The sequence below is a fragment of the Aegilops tauschii genome, chromosome 2 (genome assembly GCF_002575655.3).
Source record: "Aegilops tauschii subsp. strangulata cultivar AL8/78 chromosome 2, Aet v6.0, whole genome shotgun sequence".
Taxonomy (NCBI): domain Eukaryota; kingdom Viridiplantae; phylum Streptophyta; class Magnoliopsida; order Poales; family Poaceae; genus Aegilops; species Aegilops tauschii.
This window is the reverse complement of record NC_053036.3, coordinates 145,961,301-145,971,609: the sequence shown is the minus strand read 5'-3', so window position 1 is coordinate 145,971,609 and position 10,309 is coordinate 145,961,301. Positions and strand designations below refer to the sequence as shown.

The window sequence follows — 10,309 nt, the reverse complement described above, 5'->3', positions numbered from 1 at the left end:
TTCATGGTCGAATAAAAACTCATATGTATTACTACGACTATGAGATCGAGGATTAATTGTGTGTTGCCTTTTGATGAAAGTAAAGTAAATCTCACATGGACATAACATGGCGTGCGATAGCTTAGAGTGTTTTTGTCAACACGTCATGCTAATCTATGGCGAGTCAGAAACACGGTGGACGATTCGTCCGCCACACTTTAGCTACAGAAAAAAGTGAGGTGCAATAGTTTATTTTGGTTTGGCATGCTAGAGTGTGGCAAAAATCAAACATTTCGGCTCGGCAGCGCAAGGCGCGATCCAAACACGCCCTTAGTTTTCTGCATTGTAGTACAAGGTTTGGTTGTTTTCTTCCAATGCATTTGACTAAATAGTCACTGTTTATTAGTACAAAATAGACTACTAAATTGTAGTTTATTGTTTCACAATGACTTCACTTACATTTGCATTATGGTTCTACGTTTTCATGTTATGGCAATCTGACCTCCAAAATATGGCCTATTGTTATGCACACATGTGCATAGATAAGAAATCATACTCACACACATTATAAGGACTGTGGGTGTCTATTAGCAAACATCCTTCTATCCATAAGCAGGAGGATGCTTCCAGTGCCCCCCCCTTCTCACTCAGTGCCTTCTCTTCTTCAATGCAGGTGGTCATTAGGTCTATGCGGTAGACCAACGGTGATACAACCTCTTTTTTTGCGAAAAAATCAGATCTATTATAAAAAATTCACTGGAAGTATAAAACACCTCAAACATAATAAAAATTATATTGAGGTCCATGGACCACCAAACGACCATTGTCGTCGCCATAATGAGCCGCCGACGCGCCGCTGTCGCCGGTCCCACACCGGAGCCGGCCTGACCTTGACGATGACACCTTGTATAGATCTGAAGCCCTGGACCAGCGCCCTAAGGACCAGCGCCCTGGAGCCGCAGTCGTCTTCATTGAATCCTTGTATAGATCTGAAGAAGCTCACACCAAATATCGCTGTTGTGTACGCAAGACGAGAAACCCTAAACAACCTCTTTAAGAAAAATGAACTCTTATTTGCGGTAGGCAGCGGAGTCATGCGGGATCCACTAGTGATCTGGTTATAATTTGTGGAAATCTCTACTTGCTTTTTGTAAATGCAAGTTCTTTTTTATTCTTTACAATATTTAGGTGATATTCTCTTTGTATCAAAATATATGGCGTTTTTCGACACTGATAGGAGTAGTTTTTATTTTGCAAAGGCAATATCTAGGGCATAGTTAGAAATCTTTGGTGAAAAAGGCAGTTTCACAATAAAAAGAAGAATATGGTGTTACTGTTTCCTTTGCTTAGTAGATCAATTCGATCTACAGCGATATGCCCTATTTGATGCTCTTTTTTTCTTCTCATGTCCAACTTCTGATCATGTGGTGCTCTAGACATTAAATATCAGCATGATCATCACGAATCCAATTATTGTGAGCTGAAACGAGCATAGCTCTACTATAATATGTTATCTCCCTATCTATCTAATTGGAGACCCTGGGTCACTAACCGTAAGTGGAATTCAGTCATTGTTGACGGCGATGTTTGGGACCACAACTGAAAAAACGCCCATCCTATCTAGTGCCTCACGTCCTACAAGCAAGTGGTTAGCAAGAATAAATCTGAAGTAAGCTGGATTTGATGTTTGGGACGATAGAATAGATATTCCGCCCCTAACCAGCAGGGGCACTGTTGTGACATGGGCGTCAAGGCGGTCTACGAAAATGCGCTCCCGATGAGATGTGTGGTTGGCAAGAAAATTCACTTGGTAGAGCCTAGAAGGATCTGGCAGGTGTGTAAACTTATAAACTAGGAGTTATAAAATCAGGAGAAGAATCATCTAGGTAGGTGGAAAGATAGGAGTCGGATCAAGGTAAAGTGGTAGCAATTGTTCATGTCTATCTTCAGTCGTGGGGAGAACATCTATCTGCGGGGAGGAATATGTGCGGAGACTGACCCCTGACTCGACGGAGTCCATGGAAACAAAATCTGTGTCAGCGTGCACCACTGGCATCGTGGTCATGCGGGAACAACTGCCAACGGCAACCCTTGTAACATCGGCACGCCAGTCCTGGATGACCCTTGCGGTACTACGTACCACCTGGGTAATGTTGCCTTGTTGACTTTCAGCTAAAATGCCCATGGGCAGGCGGGTGCGGGGACACTCATCTACGTCCGCTCGTTTTGCCTCACGATTCACACAATAGTTCAATCCCACACGAGGATACAATAATGAAAATCGCTCAAAAAGTTTTAAGTTTTAACGATGAAACTTACGGTTTTTGGAACTAAAATTGCCAAGTTTCAACCGGTCTAGAAATATAATTTCAAGCATTTTTTTCTGTCGGTCGTAGAGACAAAATAATTATTTTCTATCAATCGCATGTACTAAGTTTCAACATTGAAACTTAACACATTTTTAAAAATGTTGTCAGAATATATTTAAAATGGGTCTTATTTGGAAGCGCTGGTCACGGGAAACACAATGAGAAAATATAACTTAATTTGGAATTTTCCTTTAAAAGATATACAACTTTGAAAATTGGAAGCCAAAATAAAAACGGGCACCAGGGACATGCATGCCCCGCACTTACGTGCCACAAATCCTCGTCCGACTTTCAGCGTCAGTGGTGTTGTTACATATATGGTCTGCATAGCGATGTAACTATTGCCTGGGTTTTTGAACCAGGAATTTCCAGATCCAGGCTCTTTTATGCATCACCCATTTCTGCAGATATATGCCTATGTTTGCTGTACGTACGAGTAGTTTTTAAGAAAGTTGTACAAATAATTTGAATGTTATTCTTTTTCTGTCTGTGCAACGTAGATAGTTATGAATGTGTGTGTATATCCGTACTACATATATATTTTTATAGATCATATCTGTATTACAAATAATCACAATTTCTGATGTTTTTTTAATCACAATTTCCGATGGTGGGGATGATGGTTGTTAGCCCACCTGAAGGAGAGTGCTCCTACTGCACGCCTAAGCGACCTGAATTCGGGAAGCACACTAACTCGCACGTGTTACGACCAATTCTTTCGTTCAGTAGCTTCTGTTTTTTTCGTTTCGCTCGTTCGTTTGCTAGTTCCTGTTGCGTTCGTTCCTTTCTATTCAAAAATGTCTCATTCAAGAAAAGTTCATCATTTTGAAAAAAGTTCACAATTTTTTTAAATTTCATCAATTTTGAAAAAGATCATCGAATTTGAAAAATAGTTCATCAATTTTGAAAAGAAGATTATCGAATTTGAAAAAAGTTCATCTAATTTGAAAAAAAACATCGAATTTGAAAAAGTTCATCAATTTTGAAAAACGTTTATCGAATTTGAAAAAAAGTTCATCAAATTTAGGAAAAAAAGTCCATGAATTTTCCGAAGAAAGTTCACAAATTAAAAAATGTCATCAATTTAGACACAAAAGTTTACGAACCTGAAAAAAGTACACCAGATTTAATAAAATGTTCATGGATTTGTAAAAAGTTCATCAATTTCGATAAAAAATGGTTCACGCATTCAGAAAAAAAGGAACAAGAAAAAAAGAAAAAAAGAACAGGAGAAAGAAGAAAAGAATGAAACAGAGTGCAGCGATTCGGTGCCCAAGCTCATCTGCACCCGGTCAGGAAAAACTTAAAAAGATACTAGAAAAATTTAAAAAAATTCTAATTTTTTCCCATGGTAGAAAATTTATTGCGTGAGGTTTGCTCCAAATTTTAGCTCATTTGGATGTCTGAGTAGCTCTCAGCAAAAAAGAAAAATTCGGTCAAAACAGTACATGAACAGTAAACTGTTTTACAGACCTTGAATTTGTCTTTTTTGACGAGAGTTGCTCAGTTGTCCAAATGTTTAGGGCGGACCTCACGCATCAAATTGTCTACCATGGGAAAAAATTGAATTTTTCAAAATTTTCTAGTTTTTTGTTTTGATTTTTTTATTCAACACGGGTGCAGATGAGCCCGGGCTCAGAAAAGGATTTCTCAAAAGATGTAACTAATCACATGGAAGGGGTTGTCTTTTTTTTAGGGTATCAAAGGGGTTGTCTAGTTGGCTACCGTAGCTAACACTAGATGTGGAGGTCGTGGGTTCTAATCATACCTAGCGCACTTTTTTTAGGGTTAAAGCACTAGAAAAAAGAGAGTAGGCGAGATGGCCCAGCGGGGGGCTCCTATTCGCCGCATTCTGTGGCAAATAGACGTCCCTTCGCACAGGTCACGGCCGGCTGGGCCGGGCCATTCCAGTTGAACTGAAGAGCTGTCGGGCGAAAATTGCGGAAAAATATAGTTGTGCGCGAGCTGGGATTCGAACTACAGACTGGAATATCCTATTTGACGCGTACTGCGTCAAACTGTCGATCTTTCGCATAGGCGGGCAATCGAAGCACTAAGCTGGGCTGGCACATTAACGTGTTGCAGCGATTTTGGTTTTACGAACCTTCCATAGATTCCAAGTCGGGTTTTATCGGTTCTGGGAACTTTTTAGAAGGTTCCTGAACCAAGTTTTCTAATTTTTTTTTTACTTTTTTCTTTTTTGCTTTTCTTTTCTGTTTATATATCTTTTCGTTTTACAATTTTCCCTTTTCTGCTCTTTTTATTTTGCTATTTTTTCTCTTCCCTGTTTCTTCTGTTCGGAAATTTCAAATATTGTTTGAAACTTAAGAAATGTTCGTCTATTAATAATTGTTTAACATTTTCAAAAAAGGTTCATGTTTCAAAAAATCTTCAGAAATTTAAAAACAATTATCATTTTCCAAATCTGTTCACAATTTCTAAAAACTCTCAGTTATAAAATTTGTTCACAATTTCAAAAAATATCCTTGTTTCAAAAACAATTCTCGTTTTCAGATTTGTTAACAGTTTTAGAAAAATAATTGTGTTTCAAAAAATGTTCTGGAATTTCAAAATTTGTTCATGTTTTCAGAATTTGTTCACCATTTCAGAAAAAGGTTCATGTTTCAAAAAATGTTTCCGGTTTCAAAATTTTGTTCGCAATTACAACAAAGATTCCCATGTTGCAAATGTTGTTCGCATTTCCAAAAAAGCATACAATACAAATTTAGTTTGGATTTGAAAAAAATCCATGTTTTTACTTTATTGGTGCTTAATTGAAAATATGTTCCTAAAGTTGTGCGACAGCTACAAAGTAGGAATTTAATAAAAAATAGAATAAGGATATACAAACAAGAACTAATCACAGCGAAAAGGCAGAATAAATGGGGTTGGTATCTAAAGAAAAACAAAAAAGGAATTCCATTGAATTGTATTTTTATTGATCAATTAGAATTGACTTCTAGAACATATAATTGTCTAAAAAGGGCCAATATACATACACTATTGGACCTTTTGAGTAACCATTCTCTTATAGGAAATGGTTCGAAAATCGCTATTCCACCTTTTAGGTATCGTGATAAGTGATACCTGTGAAGATCGTGCATTTCAGTCAAATTCAGATCCGTTTTTGCGAGTCCATGATATAATATAACCAAATTGGAAAGATCTTCCACCTGTTTGCTACAATAGCAGGTATTGAAGAATCCGTACAAGAAATTTTACTAAATTTGAAAGAAATTGTATTGAGAAATAATCTCTATGGAGTTAGAGACGCATCCATTTGTGTCAAAGGTCCTAGATACATAACTGCTCAAGATATCATCTTACCGCCTTCCGTATATCCCCCCCCCCCAGCCAAGTGGAGTATGCATGAAAGAGTCAGATGCTTCTTCTATTCTTTTCCCTGACGCAGCTGGGCCATCCTGGACTTGAACCAGAGACCTCGCCCGATCGGTCATATAGGCCTGAGTCAGACATCAAATAGCTTCGATTTGCATTATCCGTAGGACACCTTATATGTATCAAAATCGATATCAAAATCAAAAAGATGAAAGATGTACAATCCAATTTCTTGATTCAATAGAAGCCCATAGCTCCTATTGGTCTTCTTATGGCAGGATACAACTCAAATAATAAATATTCTTTTTCAGGTGGGGCCTAATTAATTTAATTATCTCTTCCATTCCAGGGACCCGAGAATGCCAATATTAGCACGAATCGTACGGAAATGTAACTCGGTATTCAAACAACTGGAAGAAAGAATGGATAGTCCAATAGCGGCTTCAGCAGCCGCAAGGGCTATACCAAAAATTGCGAAAATATCTCCTTTTAATTGGCGACTATCAAATAGATGAGAAAATGTTACGAGATTTAGATTAATTGAATTCCCACCGAAGCCTAAGACTGCGGAGGAAATTAGGTGAAGTACGCCAGATACAAAGTACGGAAAAGTATCTAGAACTTCCCCCTGGCCCTCATCGAGAAACTTAGACTACTAAATAGAAAATATTTCAAAATCATGGCATGGGTCTCCTTTTTTTATTTCTTTAGAGTTTTCTATATGCACAATTTCTCGATGTTTCGATGAGAATTTCTTGACGGTAATGATTCCTCTGGAATTACGACCTTTACCACAATGGTGCCGTCCATGGATCAAATTATTTCGTGGATTGGATTTCACTTTCCTGTCTACGGTTCCCTGGCATGTGCTCGGGATAGGTGTTTTTTATAAATGTTTCGCCGTATTATTAAGTATTCTCCTTTAGTTTTTTTATCACGGAAACCTTTCTCTTTGGAACGTGGAGAGATGGCTGAGTGGACTAAAGCGGTGGATTGCTAATCCGTTGTACAATTTTTTTGTACCGAGGGTTCGAATTTATACCTACTTTAAGGTATTCATCATTGCAGTACAACTGTTGCAGTAGAATGACAACAGATTCATGTAGAACGGGAACATTTCATAAGTCTATTGGAACTGGCTCTCTATCCATGGAATCTCATCCATCATCCATACATAACGAATTGGTATGGCGAGATGAAATAGGGAAAGACAGAAGATAGAATAGAACTTAAAAGGATAATTGAAGTGACTCGTCTTCGAATCTACATGCAATTTATGGAATTGATACACCATTTAATTGATATCATTTAGCAAAATGAAACACAGCATATGCATCCATCTTTTGGCTCGAGAATTTCACGGGATAGAGATAAAAGGAGGTGATCCAGCCGCACCTTCCAGTACGGCTACCTTGTTACGACTTCACTCCAGTCGCAAGCCTAGCCTTAGGCATCCCCCTCCTTCCGGTTAAGGGTAATGACTTCAAACATGGCCAGCTCCTATACTGTGACAAACAGTCGGTTCAGTCCGATTCAGGTGCCAATTCAGGTGCCTAATCAAATAGAACCCTTATGGATTTGCTAGTTGATAAGGTAAATATCCATCCCGCTAAATGCTAGGTGTAATGAGGATAAGGGCCTCCAAAAAACTTCTTTTCGTTGTATCGATCAAATTATTGGACCCGTGCTGGATGTCACTTTTCCCCAGGCAAGTTACCTTATATTTATAACGCTTTGGTAGTCCAGAGTAGAGACACTGCCGATAAGCAAATTAATGTGACTTGTGAGGTACAACAATTATTAGGAAATAATCGAGGGGCAAGAAATATTGAATAGTGATGTAGGCGGGGGTTTCCGAGGAATCCAAATAACCTCTGGGTTTTTCAGCTTTGGCGAGCATCTGGAATAACTAGTGAATTACAACTCTATTGTACTGCAATTGGTGCATTGATTTTTGCAGCGTTAATGCTTTTTGCTGGTTGGTTCCATTATCACAAAGCCGCTCCCAGATTGGCCTGGTTCCAAGATGTAGAATACATGTAAATAGAGTATCCTATTTCCATAGGCTCGAATGACCCCTTCTCATAATAAGAATGTGCACGGTCTAGTTCGGTATGGAATGAACTTATTAGCGAATGTTTGGTATATGAAGATATTTATACCTCTTTTCACCGCGAGATCCGGGTCACAATTTGTATCGACTAAAGAAATAGTTGGAATCCCCAAAATGGCACATTCCTGAAGAGCTACGGGCGAGCGGCGGGAATCGAACCCGTATCTTCTCCTTGGCAAGGAGATATTTTACCATTGAACTACGCTCGCTGCGGTATATATTTTGTATTAAAACGCAATTTGCGTTCTGAATTGCTAGCTCTTCTCTTTCAATATTATGAAATTCCATTCCCATTAGAATATTCATTGACAGATAATAAAAAATTCCATGAAAATGGATTATTCCATGAATTCCTCAAAGCGAGGCTCATCAAAATGAAAAATCTAAGACTACTACGTCATGCTTGCTTTTGGTACTCCAGAAAAGCAAATCTTGATCGAACCTATATTTGCCCAATGGACGGCAGTAAGCAGAGGCATTACAAAGGTATGTAAACTATAAAAACGAGTCAAAGTGGATTGGCCCACACTAGCACTTCCGAAGGGGTGGGCAATTAGCTAGAGCAATAGGTGCTGTAGCGAAACTCATTGCAAAAGAGGGTAAATCGGCCACTTTAAGATTACGATAACAAGTAACAAGTGTTTTATTCCAAGATTAAGTTATTACTGAACAAAGAAAAAATTTCATTATATTATAAAGGATGAGATCAATTCGGAAGCGCTTTTTCTTATTCTAGCAGACGGAATTCCTTGGTCTAATTTAGGATTTTCAAATCTATTTTATTTTATCTAATTCTATCTACGCCCCAGGGGCTAGGTGATAAATTAAGCGGGCGAGCAGCGGGAATCGAACCCGTATCTTCTCCTTGGCAAGGAGATATTTTACCATTGAACTACGCTCGGTACGGTATATATTTTATAGCATATGCGGGGGTCGACGAAGCGGAAGCGAGAATGTCGGCTTGAGTAACGAAAACATTGGTGAGAATCCAATGCCCAGAAAACCCAAGGTTCCCTCCGCAAGGTTCGTCCACGGAGGGTGAGTCAGGGCAAGAAATATTGAATGGTGATGTAGGCAGGGGTTTCCGAGGAATCCAAATAACCTCTGGTTTTTTCAGCTTTGGCGAGCATCGAGTATATCGAACCCATATGTCGTCTTGCCATGAGCAGATTGTATCCATTGGGCAAATATAGGTTCGATCAGGATTTGCTTTTCTAGAGTACCAAAGAATTTTTTTCTTCGTAAACAATCTTCTTGCTTACCATTAGCATCTTCTGGAACTTTTCTGGAACGAATCCACTTTTCTAGGAAGATGGAACATTTTGGGATAATGTACCCTGGGAGAACCCCTTGTTTTCTAAAAACACGGATTTGGCTCAGGATTGCCCTTTTTTAATTCCAGGGTTTCTCTGAATTTGGAAGTTACCACTTAGCAGGTGTCCAGGTAGGGCATTTCCCATTGATATAGGAACTTCTGTACCAGAAACAATAGTATCTCCAATTATAGCCCCTCTGGTAGCACTTAGTTTAGCCTTTGTTTCCTCTGTGCTGCATCTTCTTTAAAGATTCATCCAATGGAATCCCAACTCCCTTTCTTTTGGATTTCCATTCTATTGCTACAATAGTGCCTAAGGGCCCAAAAATTTCTCGAATAGGAATTCTAGGATTCCATTCTTTTATCGCACTGGGATGTTTTGAATTCTTGAATAAACCAATTCGAGAACAGTTGGATGCCGACAAAATCATAATTCGTACCCTTCCAATTTGGATTTGTTCTGCTATGTAAATAAATTGCGAATATGGTCCAAGTAATAAATGCCCAAGTTTCCTAGGAATTCCGGAAGTAATGTCTAAACCCAAGGATTTCACAAATCAAAGATAAAGGATTCCAGACTTCTTTGGTGTTAAGGTGGTAGCTGTGAATAGCCATCGACTACCTGGAAAAGGTAGAAGAATAGGACCTATTCTGGGCTCCTTACTTTAGTGTATGTAGGTAACATAAGATGTACGATAAAAATGTATAATAATTAGTAAGTCTTTAATTTTGCATTGGATTAAGGGTTCCAATTTTGAAAATATGAGTAAAGGATCTATGGATGAAGATACAAAAAAGTTGATTTCCAATCGTAACTAAATCTTCTTAAAATAAGGAATAAGGAAGCCAAATAGCTAAACAACGATAGTTTTGGTTTACTAGAACCATCCGCATATTGTGGTATAAACATAACCACCTTAATGAATTAACTGACTTGTTTTACTTATTAAAATAAAAATCTTAAAAAATAAAATTTGACCTGTTTTCTTTTAATATCCTTTTCAAATCTCCAATCCACAACGGGTAAATCTATCGGACATACGCGAACACATACTTCACAAGCAATACATTTACCAAATTCAAAGTGGATTCGCAAGTTTGGTTAATTTAGTTTGTTTTTTTACTGTATCAGCACCTAGTTCATTACTCTTGATAGAGAGGGAGGATCTGCCTTTTTAGATTTCTTTTTCTATT

General features: G+C 38.3%; 1 non-coding gene across 1 annotated transcript; it reads right to left on the bottom strand.

Annotated features, from left to right (window-relative positions):
* Positions 1–7,938: 7,938 nt before the first annotated feature.
* Positions 7,939–8,009, bottom strand: TRNAG-GCC (transfer RNA glycine (anticodon GCC)). Its single transcript has one exon. It is a non-coding gene; the product is annotated as a tRNA-Gly (tRNA).
* Between the last annotated feature and the right edge of the window lie 2,300 nt (positions 8,010–10,309).